We start from the raw sequence: 9,158 nt of genomic DNA, 5'->3' as shown, positions 1-9,158 counted from the left end.
ACCTCTCATTTTCTTTTCCTTCCCCTTTTTCATTCTCTTCCATACTCTCTTCCTCTTTCTCCCATCCTCTCCTCATCTCTCCTTTCCCTTCTTCGTCCCTATTACTTTCCTAACTCTCCCTTCCTCTCATTCCCCTCCATTCTCTGTTCCTCTCTCTCCCCTCCTTCCTTCCTATTTCTTTCCTTTCTCTCTCTTTCTCTCATTCCCCTCCATACTCTCTTCCTCTTTCTCCCCTCCTCTCCTATCCACTCCTTTCCCTCTTTCCTTCCTATTCCTCTCCTTACTCTCCCTTTCTCTGATTCCCTTTTCATTCTCATTCTCACCTCCTTCTGCAGTCCTCTCCTGCCTTCCAATCCCTTTCCTAATTCTCCTTTCTTTCATATCCTTTTCATTCTCCTTCTCTCCTCTTCCTGCAGTCCACCACCATAGCGTAAAAGAACCACCACAAAGAGACAGATTTAGTGCAGCAACCCTTGAAAACAACGTAAGAGAGAGAGCTCATTATAATATCCCAGAAAACAGACAGAAGCAGTAAACATTGACGAGCATATACACGCCCTTCCGCCTGGTCCCCGCAGCCAAGAGACGTCCCCTCGCGCCCCCCACAAGACCTTCGCTGCCCTGGTTACCTTTTTCTACCCTAGCTAAGTCCTATGAGGTATGTAAAGCACGGTAAAGTGGAGGTCGCTTCCTTTTTCTTCCTCCTTTTCTTCTTTCTTTAATCTTTCCCTTCACCTATTCTGTATTTTTCTTTCCTTTTCCTTTCCTTTTCTTTTCTCCTCCCCTATCATTTCCTTTCTCCTTTTCCTCATACTTCCTCTTTCTCTCCTTTCTTTTCCTTTCTCTCTACTCCATTTCTTATTCTCTCCGCTTACTCTCATTTCCTTTTCATTCACCTCTCTTCTCCTTCTATTGTTTCCTTTCTCTTCTTTTTACTCCCTTCCATTCATTCCTTTTCTTACCCTATTCCTCTTTCTCTGCTTTCCTCTCCTTTCTCTCTACTCCATTTTTTATTCTCTCCGCTTACTCTTATTTCCTTTTCATTCACCTTTCTTCTCCTTCTATTGCTTTCTTTCCCTTTCTCTTCCTTTTACTCCACTCCTTTCCCTTCCTTTCCCTTCTTTCCCCTCATATTCTCCTTCCCCTTCCTTTATCTCACCTCCTCCTCTCATTTCATTCTCCTTCTCTTTTCCTTCCCCTACTCTCCTCCCTTTTTCCTCACCTCCCTTCCCCTTTCCTTCCCTTCCTTCCTCTCTCCTTCCTCCAACATAACGGGTAAGGGAAGAGAAGGGAAGGGAAAGGTAAGGGAAAGGGAGGAAGGGGGGAGCCTTGAGCAGGTTCCCAAGACGCAGAGAGAGAGAGAGAGAGAATTACAATAATGCCCCCCTCTCTCTCTCTCTCTCTCTCTCTCTCTCTCGTGGTTCCTCTGATATGCCGCGATTTCATGCCGACTTGCCCGCTGTGTGTGTGTTCGTGTGTGTGTGTGTGTGTGTGTGTGTGTGTGTGTGTGTGTGTAAATCGGGCTTCCTATTTCACACCTGTTTTCTTCTTTATGTTCTTCCTTATTCTCTTCTTCCTCCTTCTCCTCCTCCTCCTCCTCTTCTTCCTCCTCTTCCTTGTCCTTGAAATTGCCTCTCTCTCCTTCTCTCCAATTCTCTCTCTCTCTCTCTCTCTCTCTTTCTCTTTGTATTCGGTTTTATATACACACACACAGACACAGTTGGACGTTATCTCTCTCTCTCTCTCTCTCTCTCTCTTCGTGACGTGTTCGAAAGGCATGTCATTCAATAAGCCTACTTTCTCTCTCTCTCTCTCTCTCTCTCTCTCTCTCTCTCTCTCACCTCGAACATTCCTTTTCCTCTTTTTCTTGCTTTATTTCTTGTCTTCCGTTGCATTTGTTTTATTTATTTATATTTTCCCGTTTTCCTCCTTTTTTTTTGCCTCCTTTCCTCCATTCTCTATTTTTCTCTCTTTTTCTTCTTTTTCCTTCGTTCTTTCTTCACCTTCATACCTTTTCTCCTCCTTTGTTTCCCATTTTCCCTTTTCCGTTTTCAGTTTTCTTTAGTCCTACCTCCTCCATCCACCCCCTTCCTTTCTTTTCTTCCACCTCCTCCTCCACCTACTCTTTGCTCCTCTTCATCCTTCCTCCACTTCCTCACTTCCTTTCCCTACTTCTATCCAACTCCTTCTCCCCTCCCATCCTCCACCTCGTCCTCCCTCCTTCTTCCCCACCTTCCTTCCTTTCTTCCACCTCCTCCTCCACCTACTCTTCCCTCCTCTTCATCCTTCCTCCACTTCCTTTCCCTACTTCAACCCACCTCCTCCTCCACCTTGTCCTCCCTCCTTCCTCACTATCCTTCATTTACTTCCACCTCCTATACCTCCTCCCTCCTTCATTTCCTTTCCCTATTTCCACCTCCTCCACCTCTTCCTTCAGGCCTACCTCCTCCTCTGCCTCCTCCTCCTCCGTCACGCTTACTTAGTCCCTAGTTTGCGACAAAGGCTGCCTTAGCCTCTTAAGACCCTTGCTTCCTCCTCCTCCTCCTCCTCCTCCTCCTCCTCCTCGTCAACCACCATAACCACCTTTTTTTCATTTTTTTTATATTATCTTCCTTCTTCCCTTATTTCATCTTTCTTTTCCCTTCCTTTCCTTCAGTCTCCCTTTCCTTCTCTTCTCAACTTCCATTTCCACCTCTGCCTCCTCCTCCTCCTCCTCCTCCTCGGCAACCTCCACAACCACGTTTTTTCCTTTTTTTTATTATCTTTCTTCTTCCCTTATTTCATCTTTCTTTCCCCTCCTTTCCTTATGTTTTCCTTTCCTTCTTCCCTACTTCCATCTTCTCCTCCTACTCCTCCTCCTCCTCCTTCTCGTCAACCACCATAACCACCTTTTTTTCTTTTCTTTTTTATATTATCTTCCTCCTCCTCCTCCTCCTCCGCCACCGCCGCCGCCGCTACTAATAACACAAGTCGTAACGCTGGTGGTGCCGTCGCTTCCGCTGTTGTTACTGTGTTGGTGACGGCGGTGTGAGTGCTTATGTTAGAGCTGTTCTGTTGTACTGGTGTTGGTATAGTTGTTGTTGTTGTTGTTGTAGTTGTAGTTGTTGTTGTTACTATCACTATTACTGCTCCTACTGTTGCTGCTTCTTCGAGTTTCCTCTCTTTAACATCTTTCTTTTTTTTTCTTTTTTTTCATATTTTCCTTATTCCCTTTTTTATGTTTTCGTCCCATATTTTATCTTTTCTTCCCTTCCTTCTCTACAATCATCCTTTCCTTATTCAATTACAAATATTTCGCATGCAGGTTGGGTTAGGATAGATTTTTTTGTTTTGTTTTTTGTTTTTGTTTTTAAATCCCCGACTAGAGCGCCGGTAGGCTTTCTTCATGGGCCAGATGGTCGGCCCAAGCCCGTCGTGGCGCAGGCAATTTTTATAGTGGCGCCAGTTATGCTTGGCTCATGCTGCCCCCCGGAACTCATTCTTGATTCACTGGACGGGTTCTTCTAGAGTCCGGGTTGATGGGTGGTCTTCTGGACAGCATGTGGGTAGTCTTAGGCCACTCGGCGGTGACTGAAAAATCCCAGGTGGTAGCGTGGGGATTCGAACCGACGTTGTCCATGGCGTGGTGAATGTGAGCCCAGTACGCTAACCACTCATAAAGAAAATTGACATGACCTATAAACAGCAAAGGAGTAATAATAATGATAGTAAAATGATAACAACAACAATACTAATACTAACACTAATACTAATAAAACAATAATAATAAATAATAATAATAATAAAAATAAAACCCTTGTCCTCACCGGTTCCTCCCAACCACCACCATCACCTTCACCACCACCACCACCACCACTACCACCACCTTCACCACCACCACTACCGGTCACACCACCAGGCCGCTACCACCTCCACCACAACCACCGCCGCCACCACCACCACAAACCGAAGCTAAAGTTATGCCCACACACGGTTGTCAAAAGGAGGAGGAGGAGGAGGAGGAGGAGAAGGAAGAAAAGGGGGGGGGGGGGAGAAATAGCAAATCTTGTAGCCGAAAACCACAAGACTAGACCCCCGCCCCCCCTCCCACTCTCTCTCTCTCTCTCTCTCTCTCTCTCTCTCTCAAGCGGTCGAGAAATGACGTTATAAAGCTTTTTTTATCTCGTTTTCTTATTTTCCTCCGTTTTCTTTGTGATTTTTTTTTTTGGGGGGGGGAGGCTAAGCTGATGGGATGGACCGTGATGCTCTCTCTCTCTCTCTCTCTCTCTCTCATCACCATTTCGTCCAAATTTACTTATTTCTGAGTTTTTTTTTATTTTCTCCTTAAACAAAAACATCAACAAAAACATCAACAAAAGCAAAACAAAGAAAAGAAAGAAAGATAATAAAGAAAACTCACACAAAAGAAGAAAAAAGGAAAAAATAAAGAGAAATAAAATAAACAAGAAAAGGAGAATAAAAGAGAAACATTCATTTTCAAACACCAGCGCCATCACCAGCAGAATCCTCCTCCTCCTCCTCCTCCTCCTCCTCCTGCATATCATCATCATCATCATCAGTATCAATAATCCGCTTTGGACAAGTTCGGCGAGATGCGTAATTCGGCGCGGGACCGTCACACAACTTCGGCCGTCCCATCCATTTCGACATCCAGTATTCATGCATACTGTCTCCTCCTCCTCCTCCTCCTCCTCCTCCTCCTCCTCCTCCTCTTCGTCCTCTCATTACGGAACGCACCGAGATCTCAACCGCATATGCCGAATTGAGTGTCTTGTCGAAATCCGCATCTACCTTTCTCTCTCCCTTCCCTTCTATTTCTTTCTCCTTTCCCTTCCTCCCTCTCTCTCCCCCCTATTTCTTTATCTTTCTCCCTCTTTCTCTTTTCTCCCTTCTTTCCTTCCTCTCTCTCCTCTCTCTCTTTCTCCACTCACTCTCTTTTCCCTTTCTCACTCTTCCTCTTTCCTTCCCTCCTTTCCCTCCCTTTCTCTCATTCTTCCTGCCGTCCCTTTTATTTCTCCTTCCTTCCCTTCCTCCTGATTCTTTCTCCCTCCCTCTCCTCTCTCTCTCTCTCTCTCTCTCTCGTATCTTAAAGTGCTTCTTCATTTCGTAGGAGGACAGATTTTTTTTTTTTAATATTAATCAAGTTGTTTTCTTTTTGTTTTGTTTTTCTTTGTCGTGCTGTTTGTTTTGTGTTGTCTTATTATATTGTCTTTGGCTTGTGTTTCATTTGTGTTTCTTTTATTATTATTATTATTATTTTTATTATTATTGCTATCTAGTTGCTTGATACTCTACGTAATGCATTATTTCCTTTTCCTCTGAATTCTTGTTATCAGGTAAAAAAAAATAATCCGGTCTTTGTTTCCAGCTGACATTCATTTCTGAGATCGACATTTTTCCTTTTCTTTTCTCGTTAATCACATTTTAATTGCACGCCCACATTAATCTCTTGTAAGTATGCGATGACGATATTTTTTTTCACAAGTTCATTTTCCTTTCCTTTATATACGAAGAGACAACCCAAACGAACCAGAAAAAAAATGAAAACAATAATAAAGATCTTGTCAAGTGATGGCATAAAGCATATATACTTGCATTTCAAGCCCTCTATACTGACTCCCCACACCATAGATATTTACACATACATACATAAGTGCATACATAAATTATCCACATTCGTGCATACATACGTTCAAACAAGATAGATAATAAGTGATAACAAAAAAACACATATCTATATACTTTTTGGTCACGTGATAGAGTAGAATATCAACGTGTGGATTCCGAGCCCTTAATAAACCACTAAATCACCCAAATCTCTGCTAAATATGTAAGAAAAACCTATACTCTTATTACCTTTTTGTCTCATTAACATCTTCTCACCCTCATTACCTCAACATCCTCAAACTCCTCCAAATATTATGTTCGAAAGCTTCCTGTCCTCAACATCACTATTATTACCCTCATCAGCGGCCCCAAGAGGCACCCACCTGCACGCACCTGGCGGGGAGACAGGTGGCACTCCTTAGCCGCGGTGCCACCTGCAGAGCGAGGCTGGCACTGGAGGGGGAGGGGGGTTGATGGGAAACACGACCACCTGGGGAGGAAGAATCGGGGAGTGAGAAGGGGAGGGAGCAAGGGAGGGATGAGGAAGGGAGACTGGAAGATGAGCAAGCAAGGGAGGGAGGGAGGGAGTGTGTCGGGAGGGGAGTGCTTGTAAGTGACTATGTTCGGGAGTGAGTGAATATGAAGGAGAGAGGGAAGATGGGGAGGTGAATGAGGGAAGGAGGGAAGAAAAGAGAGTAAGGAGGAGGGAAAAGGGGGAAAGGGATGGCGTGAGTGAGTGAATGAATGAATGAGTGAGGAAATGCGTGAGGTACGAAAGCGAGTAGGAAGGAAAAAATGAGTGTATGTATTACTGTGAGTGAGTGAGAGTGAATAAGTGAGAGTGAGAGAATACAGTTAATGAGTGAGTGAATGAGTGAGTCAGCCGGAGAATGAGTAAAGGATGCATGGATGGATGAAGAAAGGGAGAAAGGGATACATGGATGAGTGACGAAAGGAATGAGGGAAGGAAGACAAGAGAGAGAGAGAGAGAGAGAGAGAGAGAGAGAGAGAGAGAGAGAGAGAGAGAGAGAGAGAGAGAGAGAGAGAGAGAGAGAAAGGAGGACAGGTGCGTGGAACTGTGAGCGAGTGAGCAAGTAGGGCAACGAGAAACAGACACACAGACACACACAGAACCCCCCCCCCCCCAACACACACACACAGACACACACCAACATCTGTCCACCCCACCACCACCCTTACCACTACCTAACCAGCTGTCAGTCCTTCCCTTTACTAGGTTTACGGTCCCTATACAAGCTTTACGGCCCCTTTAGCTACGGTTTCGACTTCTCTGGACCCTGGACGCTTCCCTCAACCCGGCACTTATCACCCTCTTATTATCTAACGCTTTTTACTCCCTCTTGCCTATTCCCTCCTCCTCCTCCTCCTCCTCCTCCTCCTCCTCTTCCTCCTCCTCTTCTTCCTCTTCCTCTTTGGCGGAATATCCCATAAAGAAATAAAAAAGAGGAAGGGTGATAACGAACTAGAGGAGGTTAAGGTAAAGAAAATATCGTAAAAGATTGGACATTTAAACCTTCCAGAGGGACATTTAAACCTTCCACTGGGGACATTTAATCACGGGAAGGAGATGTGTTTATGTGTGTTTGTTTTTACGTTTAAAGAGACGGAGCTTTATTGAAACTTCGGGTATTTAAACTTCGGCTGTGAGATATAGATAAATAGATAGATAGATGGATGGATAGATGGATAAAAAGAGAAAACCGATGTGTCTAAAGGAGAGAAGAGAAAATAAAAGTAATGAGAAGAAAGGAGAAATAGAGGAAGAGGAAGGATCGACAGTGTGTGTGTGTGTGTGTGTGTGTGTGTGTGTGTGTGTGTGTGTGTGTGTGTGTGTGTGTGTGTGTGTGTGTGTGTGTGTGTGTGTGAGAGAGATTGTGTGTGTGTGTGTGTGTGTGTGTGTGTGTGTCTAGAGTAAGAGGATGAGGCTTATGTAAGGATGGTACTGAATAATTAAGTAATGAGTTAATGTGTTTGTGTTTGTGTCTGTGTGTGTGTGTGTGTGTGTGTGTGTGTTACATAATGAGACACACACACACACACACACACACACACACACACACACAGGGAGTTACATACACACAACTACAAAGACAGAAATGGAAAGAGAGAAAAAAAAGGAAGACAGAAAATTTGACGAACGAAACCAATGCGAAAAAAAAAAAATACGTGGAATAAATGAGAATAAAATAGAATAAAATAATAAATAAGATGCAAAAACACGCAATAATTATAAGGGAGAGAATAGATGAAGGGAGAAATGAAAGAATAAATGAAGGAATAAATGAAAGAATAAATGAAAAAAAATAGAAAAAAAATAAATAAAAGAAAAACTAGAGGAAATAAATGAAAGAATAAATGAAAAAATAAATGAAAGAAAATATACGGAAAAAAATGAAATAATAAACGAAAGAAAAAATAGAGAAAATAAATGAAAAAAATATATAAATGACAAAAACCAAGAACCTTTAAAAAACAAGCGATCAAATTACGTCTTTCTGATCACACACTTAATAACGAAAAGACAAAGACAAAAAATAACAAAAAAACAAACGTTAATTAAATATGAAATCCGATCCCCCGCGAAGCCATTACTAAACACTACATTCTTTTTTTATCTTATTCTCCTTCACTTCCATCTTTATTATCTTTCCCCCTTGTTCCTCTTTTTATTATTACTATTATTTTCTTTGTCATTCTCGTATTCGTCCTCGTTTTGTTTTCCTTTTTCCTGTTTTTTTTCATTTTTTTTTCTTGTTCTTTCTTTTTTTTGGTCATTTATTATTTTTCTTTTTGTTATTTCTTATTTTTTGTTATTTTCTTGTTCTTATTTAATTGTTTTCGTTTTTGTTTGTTTATGTTTTGTCTTTGTCTGTCATCATTGTCGTTCTCAGCCACCACCACCTCTTCCTCCTCCTGTTTGTCTTCTTCTTCCACCTCCTCCTCCTCCTCCTCCTCCTCCTCCTTCTCCTCCTCCTCCTCCTGCTCCGCTGTTTGCCTTGGTGACAGCGGGCGACAGGACCCTCAGCTAATAAAAGTTTGGTGACGGGAACAGCTCAAACACACACACACACACACACACACACACACACACACACACACACTTCCGGATACAAAGCCCTCGAGACATAATAGACAAGACAGGACAGACATGTACACACACACACACACACACACACACACACACACACACACACACACACACACACACACACTAATAATGATAATCTCGAGGGGAAACTAAAAAGAAAAAAGAAAAAACACCGTAATTGCATACCTGTACACTTATCTCATTAAATATCTCAGGTGACACGACTTTGATCTATCTATCTATCTGTCTATCTATCTCTTTATCTATCACTGAGAACAGAATGTGGGGAGAAGAAAAGGGAGTGAGGTGTAGAATGTAATGAAGAGAAGGAGGAGGAGGAGGTAGGAGAAAAAGGGGAGGAATTTATAGGATGCAGAGAAAGGATGGAGAGACGAGAGAGGGAAGCTGTGAGGGAGAAAGAGACTGAGAGGGAGAGAAGAAG

Source organism: Eriocheir sinensis, chromosome 16, assembly GCF_024679095.1.
Source record: "Eriocheir sinensis breed Jianghai 21 chromosome 16, ASM2467909v1, whole genome shotgun sequence".
In the NCBI taxonomy this organism is placed as follows: Eukaryota; Metazoa; Arthropoda; class Malacostraca; order Decapoda; family Varunidae; genus Eriocheir; species Eriocheir sinensis.
The sequence above is the reverse complement of the archived record's forward strand: the minus strand, read 5'-3'. Positions refer to the sequence as shown.